The sequence below is a fragment of the Ambystoma mexicanum genome, chromosome 2q, assembly GCF_040938575.1.
Source record: "Ambystoma mexicanum isolate Mex_15411 chromosome 2q, UKY_AmexF1_1, whole genome shotgun sequence".
NCBI classification, from domain to species: domain Eukaryota; kingdom Metazoa; phylum Chordata; class Amphibia; order Caudata; family Ambystomatidae; genus Ambystoma; species Ambystoma mexicanum.
This window is the reverse complement of record NC_090924.1, coordinates 1019649753-1019662520: the sequence shown is the minus strand read 5'-3', so window position 1 is coordinate 1019662520 and position 12768 is coordinate 1019649753.

Sequence of the window (12768 nt, the reverse complement as noted above, 5' to 3'; positions counted from 1 at the left end):
GCTATGGTTATGGCTGTGTCGTTGAGGAGGCAGAGTGTATGGATTTTGGGTGACTCCTGGATACATTGGTTGGAAGTGCATGCAGAACGCTGTGGAGTGGCTGCACATCATGAATTCCATCATGTGGATTTCCACTGGTATGGAGTACGTGGAATGAAGTGGCTGAATGTGGCTCCTCTTTGTGCCACTTTGGTGATGCTCGATCATCCAAACATTATTATTCATTGTTGAGGGAAAGGTTTAGGACATGTTACCGGAATTTCTCTGCAATTTGCGATGAAGGAGGCACTTGGCCAAGTCATGGGCATGTTTCTAAACTCTCGAGTAATTTTTTCTTGCATTGCCCAGAGACAGATGTGGCTGCGTTCTTCATCATTTGGCCCACAAATGGAGAAAGCGAGGCGCAATGTGAACAAGGCTGTTTGCACCTTTTTGAGAGATGTTGGAATGTTCTCCTTCCACAATGAAAACATTACGTTTCGTAGCACCAACATTTTTCGCAGAGTTGAAGTCCATCTTACCGATGCTTCCAATCAGCTTTTTAAGCGACATATCCAAAATGCACTGTTTTTTGCAAGTATAGCAAGCACTTCTCCAGTATGTGTTGGCCACTTCAATCCTTCCAAAAACAAACAAACACCACAAAAAGGCTCTTTTCAGAACTACCACTTCTTCCCAAAAACGAATGCAATGTTTTTGACAGAGCCCCCCCACGTTTTTAGATATCAGTGGACTACCGCCCTCTCCACAGATATTACAGACTGAGTGGCGGCCTGAATCATTTAATTGGCAATTCTATTTTTGCAGCGTGAAAGGTGACTCTGAAAAGAGCCTTTTTTGTTGTTGTTGTTTTGTATTTTTTTTTTACACACGAGAGTGAAGGAAGGGAAGGAAGGGTAGGGAAGGGGCACCAGCCACAGGGATAAGAAAGATGCGATTAGGTGAATTTCAGACATGTCGATATCTCCCGTAGAAGTATATGACACGTATAGTCAGTATACGCCAGAGATGCAGAGGAAAGTGATACAGGTAATGGTTAAATACCTGCAGGATGAATGTATAAAAAGAAAGATTTGTTGTCCCGCAGAATTATTGAACATCTGTAAGTGAGCTTTTTCATCTGACACTCCTTCAGATGCTTTAGAGCTCAATTTAGCTCTATTGCTCAGTAAGCGTTCGAAGTTTCCTATCTCTCAGTTGCCTATGAGAGAGGTTCCGCTGACATTTGTCCCAAAAGTTGAGATTCCAGCTAATGTTGCAACAGGTACTTCTGCTCAAGAGATTCCTGCACATTATGTGTCACAGTTTGTTCACGTCCCGTTCTCAAGACAGGAAGTGAACACCTTTAAGCAATCCATTCCTGATATTAGGAAGAATCCGACAGGGTTCAACAAAGAGATAGAATCTGTCTTGCAGTCATCAGTATTTACCTTGAGCGATATTGATTTGTTATTTCCCGTGCTCCTACTTGTTGATTTGTGGAAACAGATTAGGACTGTAGACGATGTACCAGGGTTGGGAGATACATGGGTTAATATAGTTTGATTAGATAGAGAAAGGCCAGCTGGCGAGAGACCGCCACAGGTAATACTGACTTTGCCTAATATAATAGTCACGAAGCTTAAAGCTATAATTCCTGAAAGAAGGATTTTTTGGGACAAACCTATTGCTTGTGTCCAAGGGAAATCTCAGGGCGCTACCGAATTCTTTAATCGGTTCGAACAAGTGTTTTCAGATTTCAGTGGACAAGATTTGAGCACAGAGTCTGGGAAACGACTATTTGTTGACAAATTTGTGCGTGGATTGTTGCCTGACATCCAGTCACAAATTATGTCTTTGGAGAGTGCTTGGCAAGCTAAGTCTCAGTCAGAAGTATTCCGTATGGCTCAGTACTATGAGAACCGTGTCAATAACGAAAAAGAAAGAATTGAAAAGAGAAAGGGAGACCTAAAAACAAAAGTTCTATTACAACAAATTGTCAGAGGCCCTAGAGGGGGTACTTCATAATTTAGGGGTCAGTATGCTCCACAGGGAAATGCGCCATTGGGTCCTGTTAACGTGAACCAGTGTGCGTATTGCAGACAAGAGGGTCATTGGCGTGCACAATTCCTGATCCTCCGGCAGAGGTCGAACAATGCATTTGGTACCATGGGTAGACAATCCAGAGGCTGCCCTGGGGCAGGGGGCACTGGTAGAAGCCAGTTTTCACAAAATGTGCAACCTTTTGTCGCAGGATAATCAGGCACCGAGTGTGGATAATAGAAACATTTTTGACCATCCTTCTGCCGCTTACCTCTCTGAAGAACTTCCTTTTGACGACATTCTGTTTCATTAGGATTGCCCGAAGCAGGGTTTGGAACCGATGCCTATTCCCGTTAATCAGAAAGGTCCCTATGTTAAGATGATAGTGGGACATAGGAAACATCTATTCTTGATAGATACAGGAGCACAGAAGTGTTCCATTGATCATTCACAGGTTCCAAACATTCCACTGTCAGGGCAAACCAATGTTTCTGTAGGGTTTTCTGGTACACCAGTAGTCTGTCCGGTTTCTTCAACGGTACCGATTACATTGGGTCCATTCACAGACCACTGTCCATTTCTGTTGACTACGAACTGTGGAGAGAATTTGTTGGGGTTGAATCTGTTGAAGGAATTAAATGCGGTAATTCATTGTTCTTCGTATGGAGTGCGTTTGACGATTTCACCACAGCAACTTTCTGTCTTTCAGTTCCTGACCAGACCTTTGCCGCTGGAATTTAGTGACGTTCCAGGGTGTTTGTGGGCAATTGATGATAATGATGTCGGTGTTCTACAAATAGAACCTTTTAAGATCATTTTGAAACATGGAGTAAAATTGCCACGTATTCCCCAGTATAAGATCTCGATTGATGGTGAGCAAGCTTTCAAATGTATAGTCTCCGATTTTGTGCATCATGGGGTAATTGAGGAAATTGCAGGTAGTTTGTGCAATAGTCTGATTTTGCCTGTGTACAAAAAAGGCGATAATGTAATTCCTTTTCGTTTCATCATTGATTTACGTGCCATCAATAAGATTGTTGCGCCACAATTTCCTATTGTGCCTGATGTGATGACAATATTAACCATGATTCCGGCTTCTGCTACTTTCTTTAGTGTTGTAGACCAAAAGAATGCTTTCTTCAGCATTCCTATACACAAGGATAGCAGATATCTGTTCGCGTTCACCTTAGAGGGATACTCGTTTACATTCACCCGTGCGCCACAAGGTTACACGGAAAGTCTAAATATCTATAGTAGGGCTTTGAAAGAGCAGCTTGACACACTCGAGTTGCCTACCACTTGTGCACTGCTTCAATATGTAGACAATCTACTTTTAGCTGCTGACTCAGAGAGTGCCTGTAAGGAGGGCACCGTGTTGTTGCTTATGCACCTAGCACAACATGGACACAAAGCTTCACTCAAGAAGTTTCAGTATTGTCGACAAGAGGTCGCCTATTTAGGCTATCTCCTGTCAAAGGAGGGTAGAAGGTTGATGCCTGAATGGATTTAAATCATTTCTAGCATGTCTGTCCCAAATACACAGAAGGAAGTCAGAGCCTTGATTGGAATGGCTTCTTACTGTAGGCAGTGTATCCCGAACTTCTCGTTAATGATTAAACCAATGTTGGCTTTGACAAAGAAGGGCATTTCTTTGCCATTGCCGTGGAACTTGGAACACCAGCAAGCGTTTGATCTGCTTAAGACTGCACTGTGTTCGGCACCAGTTTTTGGCACACCAAATTATGAAAAGGCCTTCGTGTTGTATGTGCATGAACGTGATGGATGTGCTTTGGCTGTATTAAAGCAGGAACATGGATGGAAGAATAGGCTGTGTGGCTACTTTTCTTCCGCCCTTGATCCTGTCGTATGCACTTTGCCAAGATGTTTGAGAGCTGTCGCTGCTACTGCTGTGTCCGTAAAAAAGAGCGAGGGAATGGTCCTAGGCCATGCTTTAACCCTGATGGTACCTCACTCTATAGATGTTCTATTAAACAGAACACAAACGCAACACCTCACCTCTGCACGATTAACGAGATACGAATTCATCTTAGTTGCTCCGCACATTAAAATTCAGAGGTGTTGTGTTCTGAATCCGACTGAACTTTTACCTTTCCCGTAAGGCACTGCTTGCAGTGACAAAGAGTCACATGACTGCCTTTATACCACAGAGCAAGAGACAAAAGGCAGAAGTGATCTAAAAGATACTCCTTTGAACAATCCACAAGGGGAGCTGTTTTGCGATGGCTCCTGCTTCAAACTTCCGGATGGTACATCCATGGCTGCTTATGCAATCACCACATTGAGCACGGTTGGGGAGACCAAAAGAATCACACATAACTCTGCGAAGGCCACAGAGATTATAGCATTTACTCGAGCTTGTGAACTTTCTGAAAGGCTTACCGTAAATATATATACTGACAGTCAGTATGCTTTTGGGGTGGTTCACAACTTCGGTATACTTTGGGCAGAACGAGGTCTCTTGACCTCACATGGCACTAAAATCCAGTATGGCTACTTGATAGTACGGTTACTCTCAGCGCTTGCACTCCCCACTCAGTTAGCAATCATGAAATGCGCAGCGCATCAGAAGATCATAGATAATGTGGGAAAAGGGAACGCTTTCGCTGACCAGATAGCCAAACAGACTGCCACTGATCTCTCTTCAGAAATGTATACATCAAGGGAAGCCACAAATGTTTGTACTTTGGAGGAGGGTATTGAATCTGTGAAAAGTATTCAAGCTGATGCCACTTTAGAGGAATCTGAACAATGGGCTGAGGGTTTGGCAAGAATGGATGATGACGGGTGTTGGGTGGACAAGTTGGATGGGAAATGGTTGTTGCCAGATGCGTACATTACAATGATGGTCGCTATCGCTCATGGTCCCACCCATATCTGTGCACGGAAAGTTACCAAAATGTTGCAAAATGTCTGAGTGAACGATAAAATCTCCAAAGTAGCTGAACGTTTCGTTCAGAGTTGCATGATTTGTTTGCAGCATAATATGGGAAAGGGCACATCGACTCCAAGGGATAGTTTTGGTCCACCTTCTGTCCCCTTTGAGGTGATACATTTTGATTTAATTGCAATAACTACAAGTATGTACTAGTGGTTATCTGCGCCTTTAGTAAATGGGTTGAAGCCTTTCCTGTTAGAGATGCCACAGCAATGACAACGGCGAAGACCATGCTGAAGGAATATTTTCCTAGGTTTGGTTTAAGAGTCATCTGGTCGGACAATGGTCCACATTTTATCGCTGCTGTAATTCTGCAGAAATGCACGAGATTACAGATCGATAAATGGTTCCATTCGGCTAGACACGCTCAAAGTGCTGGTTTGGTAGAAAGACACAACAGCATCAAGAACAAGCTCGCTAAGACGTGTGCCGGCACCAAACCGAAATGGCCAGACGCCTTACCGATTGTGTTGTTATCAATGAGAATGACCCCACAGACTAAGACTGGGCTCTCCCCATTTGAGGTGGTTATGGGTAGGCCAGCTAACATTTGGGTCTTACCTAAGTCAAGATCTTTGTGTGACATTTAACATGTACTTCTTTCCGACTACTGTGGCCAGTTAACTAAAAATCTGTATTTGATTTATCAACAGGTGCGAGAAGCCCTCCCTGCAAAGTACGAGGAACCCAGGTCACAGCATCCGACCTGGGGAGTGGGTGCCCATTAAAGCATTCGAAAGAACATCCTGCCTCGCACCTTGTTGGAGGGGCCCGCACCAAGTTCTATTGGCCACATAGACCGCGGTACGAGTGTTGGGGTGGAAGTAATGGATCCACACGTCACACACCAAGAGGATTCCCTTCCCTTTGCCACACGATACAGAAGATACAGCAATCCCTACCTGCACTACACCCAACAATCACGTAGCATCGAGCAGCATCGAGAGTTCTTTGGAGACTCTCCCTGAGCCTGTGGAACCTGGGGAAACAGCCACTTTTTCTCCACACTCTCCAACAGATCCTTTTGCACCATTGGTAAATCCTGTTTCAAATCCACCACTTCCATCAGGAAGCAACAACACATTGTTTGCGGATCACACAGTACCAGGAGTCACAAGGTACGATCTGCGTCCGAGGAGTTAGACTTACTGCACGGTTCAGCTGTGCCACCAGGAAAAATCATCGGAGGGCTTGTCTTTTTGGCCCGTTCTTTTGCACATAAGGGAATTCTGTTGGCTAGGGTTTGGGAAGGACTAAGAAAACATGCGATCTGGAGATCGCCAGCAAACTGACTTTGGAGTATTTGTCTGAAGAACAATGCCTGCAACTGCTCCCACTCACACAGAACAGATAAGAGACTGTGTGACCAACCGTAGTAATGAACAATCGAATGCGTGGGCCCCGAAAACATATTGTTGTCTTGTGATTATGTTAACTGGTTTCACAATGGTAATTGCCTTAGGGTTTTGGTATTTGGAGGAAGTACATCCACTTGAAATGTTGTTACCCACTGAAAATGTACCTACTGTTTCTACACCTTTCATGCATCTGCACACTCTATCTCCTAGAGGCTCTCAGCACAGACAGAGTTACCATAACAATACTCTATTACTCATCATGAATGCTACACATGCCATTTTTAACAAATCTAATTGTTGGGTCTGCTCGCATTTACCGCAACACGGGGATAAGGGGATGGGCTGGTATATTTATCCTTTACCTTTAATTACTGCATGCTATGCATCTCTAAGGGCACTATTCTTTGGCCGATGGAACGATAGCATCTCGGAGAACTTCGATGGAACTAATTTGAATGACTATGAGAAACGAGTTCTAACACCCCTGGGATGCTCACTCTTTGCGAATATGTGCAAGCTTAATGTTGCTTCTATTAGGCCTTCTGATAGACTGTCTCGTCCTTTCCAGTCTTTGATCTATTTCAAGATGGCTCCTATAGGAAATAGGGATGCCACGCCACCTTCCTATACTGTTAACCACAGCCCCGATTCAGTTTCTTTCTGCATACAGAGGAATGGTACTCAGTCAATGGGTGACTTCAAGGGTTGCACCAATGTTGCGAACTTGACTAGTGAGGACAGACCTTTGTATGTAGGCACACCTGTCTACTTTGTTTGCGGTAATTAAGCTTTCCCCTGGTTACGTAGGGATTGGCAGGGAACCTGTTATTTAGGGCTTCTGTTACCCGGGGTATTTATAGCAAGCACTGTAGAAATCTCAAAGGCTCGTCCAAGGCGGGACAAGAATGGTGATACTTCAGCACAAGTTCTGGGTGACATAGCTAAATCCTTCGTACCATTTTAGGGGCAAATATTGAACTCTGAAGATATCAGAAGACTAGCGAGAGTACTGGAGAGGGCCATCAACCGGACCACTAACATACTCTATAACATGACTTTAGAACAAAAAGCGATAAGGTTAGTGGCCCTCCAAAACCGGATGGCATTAGACGTCATCCTGGCTGAGCGTGGTGGAGTATGTAAATTAGCGGGGTCCGCTTGTTGCGTTTTTGTGCCAGATTCCTCCACAACTATCTTTAAGGCAATACAAAATCTGCATGTCCTTACTTCAGAAGTGCATGTTCCCGAGGGAAACTGGGATTTTAGCGCTTGGTTCTGGGACTTCTTGCGATCTTGGGGATGGAAGCTGCTTTCAGTCTTGCTGATCATTTTGGGTATTCTGTTGTTTTTCTGTTGTTGTATACAGTGCCTTCCTGGAATATGTTCGGTGTTAGGGTGATGTTGTGCACAGGCGATGGGTACTTTAGGACACAAGGTATGCGTCCCTGATTAAACGACCAACGAATTTGTGTTGAAAGAAATCTCAGTATCTGATCTCATGGCGATCGATATCTCTGATAGTGATTCAGGATGTATGGGCATTGAGATGTGGAGTTACTCGTAAAGTGACTAGAAGTAGTTTGGCGCTTGGCTTAGGCCAAAAGGAGGGTTTGTTAAACGGGAAACCATATCATGCCTCCTTTCTCGTATATATTGGCCTAAGCCCAGTTGCTCTACGAAGAAAACCGTGTTGCAAAGTTCTGATTTTAGATCGACTCCTCCGCCATTTAAGGTTCATCCGCCATTTACATTTCGGTTTAAAAGTAACTCTGTTTCTAAAATGGTGGACAGTGTTTCCCCCTTGTAACTGAGCCTTCCTGAACTTTGCACTATAGTTCATGTATAGACTTTCCGTTGGCCGAATGTTTAGGCTGAGTAAAGAGACCTTGTCCCATGTCTGACTTGTGGTCTAAGGATTGCCTGCGTCAATGAGCCTGATCCACGGACATACATCGAACACAATGTTAAGCAAATATCGAACATGGACACTGGCTGAACTGCATTGTGAGGGACATGTGCTAAGGCTTACTGTTAAATCCAAGAATACACTATTGCCATTGTGACTTGTTTGTATGTAAACCGAGGATGATCCGTGCGCATATTGTCGTACAAGCCATAAGTGAACTCGGCACAAACTCTAGACCATGGATTATTAACTTGCAGAGGGGCTGGACATTTTTACCAAAAATGTATAAAATGCATGACTGTTTAGATGTCCAGTACCTCTCACTTCTCACACTGAATGGCTGGTGTTCGCTGTGATGTACTGAGGGCCAGAGAGCTATCTGATCTGTTTTGTTCTTTGAAAACTGCACAGTGGTAATAAAGATCTGTGAATCTTTATAAGACGGTGTTTGGTGTATTTCCTTTTGATGGTACTCAGCCTCGATATTTTCTCTTGCTTTTACAGTAATATTGTTTGAAGCAGACGTTATTTCTCTTTTTGGTGCATTCCATTATGGTGCATACCCTATGCATTTGCTCTGTCCATTTCATAAGTACAGAATTTGCAGACCTACTGTATTTTTCCTTGCAATTCACGTATATGGTGCTGTTTGTATATGTTCCATGTCTTTGCTGATTGTTACCACTATGTTAGAGAACCCCTGAATTTTTCAGCAGTTTGGATGCTACCCGATGTCTGCGAACAGACACACAGTCTGCGGTCTCTGTGCCCATCAGCATGGGGCCATCAATTTACTATGTTGTATAGTACATGTTATGTTATGTTACTTTGCATTTGTATAGCACCTTATGTATCACTGGTATGATCTCAAGGCGCTGGTAGGTTGAACGACCTTGGGAACCCTAGTTCAAGTCAGTAGAGAGAGAGAGAGAGGAGGTCATAAGGTGCGTGGGTGCACTGGATATGCGTGCAGCTGGTGTGGCATTTGTATAATAGCTGCTTATTAGCAGTAGGTGTGGTGGTTGGGAGGTCAGGAATATGTGTTCATTCTGGCGGGTTGATATCCAGACTGATTTCTGGCTGCGTAGGCCTGAGGAGACGCTTAGGCTAGCAGTGTGTGCTCAGCTAGCTGTTTTTAATCAGGATGATGTGGACTATGTGGCGGGTGTTAGTATGAGAACAGCTATACCGAATGTGTCCTAGTATTGCTGTGTTATAATTGAGTGGTGGAGTATAGGAGGGAGTGAGCGTGGTAGTGGGATATGGTGGTTTTCAGTATGGCGCAATAGATTGAGCGCTCATCTGTACCATCTATTCTATCTGTTTTATTCACTCTGTCCGTTCACTCAGTTTCATCTGTTCATACATTTTGTCTGGTTTATCATTTAGTTTACTAGTCTTTTCATCCATTTGAACATTCAATCTTTCATCTAGGTAAACTACTCCATCCAATCTGATGATCCATTTTATCGCTTCGTTAGTTGCTTCCTCTCCATCCGCTTCATCCGCTCTATCCGCTCCATCTACTCCATTGGCTCCATCCCCTCGATCCATTCCATCCACTCGATCCGTTCCATCCACTCCCTCCGTTTCATGCACTCCCTCCATTTCATGCACTCCCTCTGTTCCATGCACTCTCTCCATTCCATCCATTCCATCTGTTCCATCCACTCTCTCTGTTCCATGCACTCCATCCGTTCAATGCGCTCCATTCATTTTATGCGCTTCATCCATTCCATCCACTCCATCTGTTCCGTTCCATCCACTCCATCCATTCCATCTACGCCATCCGTTCCATCTACTCCATCCGTTACTTCTGTTCCATCTTCTATCCGCTCCATCGGTTCTGTCCACTCCATGCGTTCCATCCGCTCACATCCGTTCGCATCTGTTCCCATCTGTTCCCATCTGTTCCCATCTGTTCCCATCGATTCCCATCCGTTCCCATTCATTCCCATCCGCTCCAATCCGTTCCCATCCGCTCCCATCCGCTCCCAATGCTCCCATCCGCTCCCATCCGCTCCCATCTGTTCCATGCACTGCCATCCGTTCCATGCGCTGCCATCCATTCCATCCGCTCCCATTTGTTCCCATCCACTCCCATTTGTTCCCATCCGCTCCAATCCGTCCCATGCGCTTCTATCCGTTCCATGCGCTCCATCCGTTCCATGCGCTCCATCCATTACATCTACACCATACTTTCCAGCTACTCCATCCGTTCCATCTACTCCATCCGTTCCATCTACTCCATCTGTTCCATCCACTCCATTCGTTCATCCACTCCATCCATTACTTCCTTTACCTCCGCTCCATCTGTTCCATCTTCTATCTGCTCCATCGGTTCTGTCGACTCCATACGTTCAATCCGCTCCCATCTGCTCCCATCTGTTTCCAGCCGTTCCCATCTGTTCCCATCCGTTCCCATCCGCTCCCATCCGCTCCATGCGCTCCTATCCGCTCCATGCATTCCCTCCGTTCCATGCACTCCCTCCATTTCATGCGCTCCCTCCAATCCTTGCACTCCTCCAATCCATCCTTTCCATCCATTCAGTCTACTCCATCCATTCCATCTACTCTATCCATTCCTTCTACTCTATCCGTTCCATACGCTCTGTCCGTTCCATGCACTCTGTCCGTTCCATGCGCTCCATCCGTTCCATCTGCTCCGACCTTTCCCTACACTCCGTCAGTTCCCTACACTCCGTCATCTACAGATCTATACAAACTAAGGGCATCCTGGTAAAAGCCTATGACATTCAGTAAAAAAACATTGTTAAAGGGACGTTATGGTTAAGTTGCGCTACTAAAAAACTAGCAAATTCAGTGAAAACACTTTGTTAAAGGAATGTTATGGTTAACCTGCGCTACTAAAAACCAATCAAATTCAGTGAAAAAACATTGTTAAAGGGACGTTATGGTTCAGTTGCCCTAAGAAAAACCTATCAAATTAAGTGCAAAAACGTTTTTGAAGGGATATTACAGTTACTTTGCACTAATAACTACGTGCTATGTGCTTGGTACAGTATTGAATACCTAATCAGTTTGACCTTTATTTCAATAAAGTGCATAGTGCTATTACATGAACTTTAGTCTTTATTTATATATATATATATATATATATAAAGGATGCTAAATGAAAGCTAGTAGGCGTCAATATTGTATTAGCTGTATTATGCCAAGTGTTTATCGCATATGCCTAGACATGAAGAAGGTAGTAGCATGTTATCAGTTCAATAGGTGTCCTGCTTTAGCACTATACTTTGTCTAATTTGTAATTCCTGCTCTACCCTCTCTACTAATGGCTCCTAATATATGCATGTGTGAAAAAATATTTTCAGTGAATCAACGTTTAGAATTCATTAAGTAAATTGTAAGTTAAAATAATATACAGAAAGAGAGACATTTCTGCTCCATACATCCTTCAATATAGTTTTATAACACCCATCTCAGGTTTTGATCAAATCTTGTAATGTGATATATGTTAATATTTCTTTACTGTCTGCTTTCACTGAGACATGGGAATCTAAATATAACACCTGAAAGACACTAAAATATCAGTAATGCAATGTATAAAAAGTGCAGAGAAAAGTGGAAAAAATGAAGAGTAGCTCTGTGTTTCAGAGATATGGAGGAATTAATTTTACTGAATCACATAGGATAGTTAATTTTCCTAAAAAGGTAAAAAGTTCTTCATTGACATTGTGTCCCACAGGGTTTTTGCTCTAAAAATCTATTATGTATCTGGTTTCTTGTTGTCTGAGCAATTTCTCTCTGTCACCATCCCTGGGTCCAATTTCAATTTGATCTAGTCCAAAGAACGAAAAGTCATTCAGTTTTTCTTCATGGCTTTCCCAAAAGTGTTTGGCTATGGGATATGTAAAATCCTTGTTCTTAATGGCCCTCACATGCTGTAAAATTCTTATTTTTAATTTGCATTTCATGCTCCCCACATACCATTTGTTACATGTGCATTTTAGTACATATATAACACAATCTGACTCGTGTATGATCTTGTTAGTGATGTCTATAATGGTGTGTAAAATGGGGTGTTGATATGTACTGCAGTTATATGCAAATTTACAGATTGAACATTTTGTGCACTTATGAAATACCAGTTCTTTGGTTCAGTCATGTGGTTTTCTTTTTGCAAGTTGCATTAGCCATGTAACTACTGACTAAGCAGCCTTTGATAGATTTACACTTGCGAAAACTGGCATTGGGGCGTGTGCCCATGGTATGATTGAGATCAATGTCTATCATAAATACCTTCCAATGTTTCCTAAGAATTTTTCTCACTGTCTTTGTAGATTCTCCAGAGGTTAGCACCAAACAAGTCACATTGTCTTTTTTGTCACCCTCTATATTTGTTTTTTCCAGCAACAGTGCTGACCTATCACGCATTTGTGCTTTTATATATGCTCGCTCGATGATCCTTTTACGATAGCACTGTTGTTGAAAACCCCATGCTGTTAGATGGCTTTCTTTGTCATATGTTTCGATACTGGAACAATTTAACTGTAGCCGAA